Here is a 6,122-nt window from a genome sequence, read left to right as displayed (position 1 = left end):
AGTTCAAACGGACTTTGGGCAAGACTTCACTGCAGGAGCAAAATCACGGACTCAATGACATATCAATATGATCCTAGTTGAAGCCACTTTACTTAAGTTTCTGCAAACTTATATACAATTTTAATATTCATACACACGTCACATCTTAATTCTATTGGTTACATACACTGTTCACATGCTGCTGTATCTGTATCTGTATAGATACTAATTGATTAAAAGCATACAAGCAGTTAGTGTCATCACTAAAATTGTTGACATTCTTGCGGTAATCAGTTCCCAGATCAGCTCCTGTTTTTCTGCCTGCTTAACTGCCAAAGATTGTGTTTTCCTCTTCCAGGTGTCTTTCTCACACAACCATGTGGCCTTGCTGAGCAGATAAAACTTTTAATCACATCAAGCTGCTAAAGCAAGAGCGACTTTTGATAAGGCCAGGTGTCCCTTTTCTTCCAAATACATTCCCACACTTCATTTTAGTTTTCAAATTTGTGATAGATCAGGTATATAAAAGTATACAGAAGAGAATGATCACCTCCTTAAGGTATGCACGTCACCCTTACGTTGGCTGACATGATTCTGAGAAGTGAAAGAGCATACGTTTGACTAAGCCAGGGGAAGCTCATTAATTAATGCCCTGAAGTTGATGTCCATGCTGTGTTCTTGGAAGTGCCGAAGTCATGGATAACAGCTGTAACCTGTTACTTGACAAGGAATAAAGTCTGATGTCTTGAGTAATGTCAGGTGAACTCCAGTTTTCTATCATAAGCCAAAAGCTCAGTTTTACAATGTCTGATGTGCTGTCATCCAATGGTCAGAGTTGATATGGTAGCAGGGTGGGGAGAGCATGGGCCCTGTCTAGACTCATATTATTGCATGCATTCTGTTCAGAATAAATAAATGTTTGATTCAGTGTCTAAGACATTCCTGGTTTCTCATAGTTACTACCACATAGTTATGACCTGATATCCTAGGAGAATATCAGGTGAGTATGAAGCAGGTGCAATGCGTATAGATGTGGTAGAAGGGAAGGGGAGCTTTGTGTTTCAGGCCTGGACAAGTTAGGGCCATGGCAGGCAAATCTGGAATGTTCATTTTTACCATGGGTTTTCCTGGAGGCAGGATTCCTAACCCAGTCCTGCACTGTTTGAGGTCCCCCAGGTTGATGTATTTGCAAAGAAAGGATGCTACAGAAGAATTAATGCCTTGAGTTCCCATGGTATTGTCAATAGACGCTTTCCACAGAATCCAAGCAGGTCAAATATCTCTGACTTCGTCCACCTGGGATCATGTGGAACAATGCCTAAGGAGTGTGCTTGCCAAGTACGTGATTTCCACTGTGGCTTTGGTCCAGGCTCTGTCTGATCAGTAACACTATGCCATCATGAAATTCTTCAAAGCTGCTGTTGTTGGAGCCAAGACAGTTTACCACAAAACACCAGACTCCAGCAAGGGCCCAAATAAAAGAGGAAAAATAGGCACTAAAACTGCATATATACAGGAAAAGAGATTTCTTGGAAACATGGGTTTCATGACAAAGCAGCATCAAGAGCAGAAAGGGGGCATGAAAGAATTGACAAAAGAGCCTGTGGGCTGGCAAATAAGGTTCATTCAGAAATGCGGTTATCTGATACCTGATCTTGCATACTCCTGCCAGATAAAAATTATTCCCTCATTTGTTTATTTAAATATTCTCACTACCATCCCTACCTTCAGTCAGAGTGGTCTCATACTAGTTCAGCATCTTATATCTAAAGGCTGCAGCGTTTTTAATCTAACACTAGCTACCTTACAACTGGATTTACAGTTTTGTGAAGCCACTGCCTCATTACTGTCTCTGCTGTTTACAGCTGCTGGCCTCTTGCCTCTCTCTGTCCAAATGCAACCTATGTAAGCGCTGGCAGACAGTACAGAGGGTAACCAATGAAACTGGAGCATGCAGCCAGCTGTCTCTCCCTCCCCCTTCACGCCCCCCTCTTTTTTATTTTTTTTTTCTTTGTAAAGATATTAAGGTGTTGCTCTGTTCAGCATTATGAGCCTCACTGTGCCCTGTAGAATAATGCCCAAATAGGTTCAAAAATATCAGTCAGAGTGTTAGGTGAAAAATTAATGAGTGCTAAGGACAGCTTAGAAAGCAAGCCACAAGTGACATAAAAGAAGATACAAGATAGTTTAGAAGCTTAAAAAAAAGAAAAAAAAGGCAAAACACAGGTGGAGAATTTGGACGAAAGAATATTTCTGAGGTGGAGATAAGAATGGGTGTTAGAACCAGGAAAGAATGTAGCAAAAAATAATGGGAAAAGCAAATCCAGGGATATGGATATAACTTCACAAGAAGCAAAAGTTGGAGAAAATAAAGAAAATGAATGAAATCAAGGTACTAAGGAATGTCATCAAAGGATTAGAAAAACAGAAACAAAATGTAAAAGCTGATAAACAAGAGAGAGAAAAAGCTACATATATAGATACAGAGAAAAGATAATTCAAATATTAAAATGGAGCTAAACTCTTTGTAATTAAATAAAATATAAATACACTGTGAGAGAGGCCGTGCCTGAGTAGAGACTCAGCACTACGTGGATTTTCTTAGTTTGGGCTACTGTGCAAACCAGCCGCCCTCAAATGATACTACACCTGAGCTACATCTTGCCAGGAACCTCACATTTCAGTGGGTCTTTGCTCACCCACACATTTTCATGTTGTGCTCTCTTTCTGAGTGTCAACACACTTTTGAAGTTCTCAGCCTGAAAGGAAGTGGTGATCAAAACTTTTTATTTTTTCCTGATTTCTGATATTTTTCTTTCATCTGATATTCCAATAGCATTGGGGACTCCTGTGTCAACACATATACATCCTCAGACATAATCCTGCTTCCATGTAACTCAACAGGTAACTTCTGCTGACTTCTATGACAGCCCACAGAGAACCAGTATCAGGGTGCAGAGGGTAGGTACTGGATCACGTGGGAACAATGCTGAAAAAGGCAGACTCCGAAAGCCTAAGTCGGCAGAAAGAATTTGAGTGAGAGTGACATTTGGAATTTGGGAAGGAGTAGGTGGTATAGGAGTAACTGTGGATAGTAAAAATACATAAAAATCATGATGCCCCTACTAAAACCACCTACACCACCACCATCTTTTATCTGTTGCTTTAATCACTCACCGAGTTGAGACAGAGCTTTTGCTCTTTGCACCCTAGAGCCAGATTTTCCAAGAGAATCCAGTGAAAGTTTAAAAGCTTCCATAGGACTTGAAACTCACTGTCTCTCACTAAAAACAACCCAGTGGCCTTGCTAATACATTTGTCCATGCTTCATGCAACGCTTCATTCAGAAGATGCTCTGTACTCTGCTTCTCAAGAGCCCTGAGCGCACGGGCAGGCTGCGGTGCTCAGACCACCCTTTCCCAGGACCCCCACCCACTGCCCATGGGGCTGGAGCTCCACCAGAGCTCAGCCCCGGCCCCAGACCCTGCCCTGTGGTGGAGGTGGCCCCATCTTCTGGTCATCTGATGACCACCATCAGCAGGCCTGGTCACCACCGGGGCCCTGCTCAGACATGGGGAATGGTGCCCTGGCCACACGGGCGCTGCCCTGCTGGGCCAGCTCCCTCCCAGGGCAGCTGTGTTTCTGTGCCCCGGCACTGCCTAGAAGGCGGCACCGAGATCCGGCTGAGCTGTAAACTGGGAGCTTTTACCACTTGCTTATCTGAACGCAATTTATTCGGCATTTGTAAGGTCATTTACTACTCAGGACCTGTGCGTTTTGCCTCATACAACACGTAGTAACAGCCTGTGCCATGTTTATTTCTGATCATTTTCTTACTCTGCTGACGTGTAGAATTAAACTCTATAACTCAGGGTAAGTTATAAAGCAGGTATGTTTATTGCGGTGCCAGGTGTAAGGGGGATCGATCCTTCTAACTTGTATACCTAGTTGTACTCACAATACATATTTATACAGTGAAGCTGGTTAGGTCTGCTGAAAGTCTACATCTACTAATTACCAGTTAGTTGCTTTCTCGCTTCAGTTTAAAGGTACATTAATTTTAAATTTACTGGGCATGCTCCCGAGCAGGGGATTCACTCTCTTGGGGGGGGGGGCATTTGAGTAGGAGGTCGTGATCTCCCACTACCACAATTTTTTTATCCTAGTGTCGTTGAGTCTTATCACTTCAGTAGTTTTTCTTTTAGCAATTAGCACATCCTTGTCAGAAGGCTACTGATTGACATTCTTGTGGAGCTCATCTGCATCTGTACTGACTGTCCCTTCTGAAGTGCTCAGCGGCCGAGCTCCAGACCTTCTCTTGAAGACAGTGAGGCTCCTGCCTGCCTGTTGATGGTTCCTGTTATCTATGCAACTCCTGTCTGTAGTTTTAGGTTTTTCACTGTATTTTCTTGCATCACCCACCTCCTCTGCCCCCTCTGGGTGGGGATGGGGGCTCTGCTCAGCTCTTGGCTGCTCCTCTCTGCCACTCCTTCCCGCCTGCGCTTCTCCTCTGCCCCAGCGTGAGTACCCCCGTGGGCTGCAGTCCCTCAGGATGAACAGGCCTCCTCTCCGGGGGCTGCAGGGCAATCCCCCGCCTGCAGCTCCCTCCTTCCCTGCCCTCCATGCTCGCAGGGCCCTTCCTCACATTCCTTTCCCTCACACATCGTTGCTGCGGCTGAGGGACTGGGCCAGGCCCTGCTGCAGGCGGCTGCTGGGTGGGCCTTGCTCACAGGATCTCCTCACAGGGACCCTTGGCAGGATCCCCTCACAGGGACACCTCACAGGGACTCCTCGCAGAATCCCCTCATGGGAAGCAATCACAGGGGCCTCCGATCACTGCGATGGACAAGGTTGACATTCCTACATTTCCCATCTTCCAGAAGGTGTGCTGGTGGCCTGGGACAGAGATTAGGAGCATCTTCTTTCCTCTGAAGGATAAAACTGTTTTACAGCTGGTAAAAGAAACTCTTTGGCACTTTCATCACTGACTTGTGGTTAGCGAGTGCTCTGTATTACTTGACAAACAATTTGGGCATGTAGTACAGAAAATTTAAACTCGCAGAGCTGCATATGTACACCACTACAGTCAAATTTCTTCCAAGTTTGAATGGGGTTAGCAGGCTTTGCCATGCTGCCTTTTTTTACAGATCCACTGCTTCTTGCACCACAGCACAGCCACCACCGGTTGTGGCATAGCTAGCTGTCCTTCCAAACCAGCCAGGTTCGGGAGGCAACCCCGCTGGCCCACTTGCACGCACACCGGGGCCTGCTCCGCGGGGAGCCAGTACAGGCACTGGAGGAAGCCAACAGCACCACCCATAATTTATCTGGTTCTAATGCAAGGACGACCAGCCTGACCCACCACAGGCCGCGGGCGGGCAGGCTGGCTCCCACTGTGTAAATCTGCCGCGAGGCTACGCACAGCGCCGAGCCAGCCCGGGCCGAGCCGAGCCGAGCCGAGCCAAGCCCCCCCGCCCGGCCTACAGGCCCACGCCGGCAGCAGACTGCGCCGAACGGCACCTGCCGGGGAGGGCGCCCCCCCGAACGCCCCCTCCTCTTTGCGCATGCGCCGCCACCGCCGCGGCTCCAGCCCTGAACTACATATCCCGGCGTGCCCCGCGCGCCCGGCACCGCGGCCGAGCCAATGGGGAGGGAGGAGGCCGGTTCCCGCCCCCTCGCCCCCGGCTGCGGGCAATATCCCCGGCAGGTGTGGAAGGGGCTCCAGGGCCGCCCTCCCCCCGCCGAGCCGGGTGCGCAGGCGGAGGGCGGGCTCGGGAGGCTGTTAGGAAGGAGCAAGCAGGCGAGGGGCTCTGGCGTCGATACACACACCACGGCGGGTCCCGCGTCCCCCTTCCCGGGCGGGGGGCCGCCGGCGCGGCAGCGCGCGGAGCGGGGGGGGCCGCGCCCCAGGGGAAGCTGCGGCGCGGCTTCCCGCGCGCTGTCAGTTACGAGCGCGCGAGGCCGGCAGGTGCCACCGGGTTGGCCAGCGCCGCGCACGGCCCCGCCCGCCCCTCGCCGGGTTTGCTGGCGGGCGGCGCGCGCGCTGTCAATCAGCGCTCGAGCCGCGGCGGCCCTCGGGCGTCCCCGAGGCTACGGCTCGGTCGGGCCCCGCCCCGCGGCTGCCGAGCCCCGCCCTCCGCCCG

Source organism: Falco rusticolus, chromosome 4, assembly GCF_015220075.1.
Source record: "Falco rusticolus isolate bFalRus1 chromosome 4, bFalRus1.pri, whole genome shotgun sequence".
In the NCBI taxonomy this organism is placed as follows: Eukaryota; Metazoa; Chordata; class Aves; order Falconiformes; family Falconidae; genus Falco; species Falco rusticolus.
The sequence above is the reverse complement of the archived record's forward strand: the minus strand, read 5'-3'. Positions refer to the sequence as shown.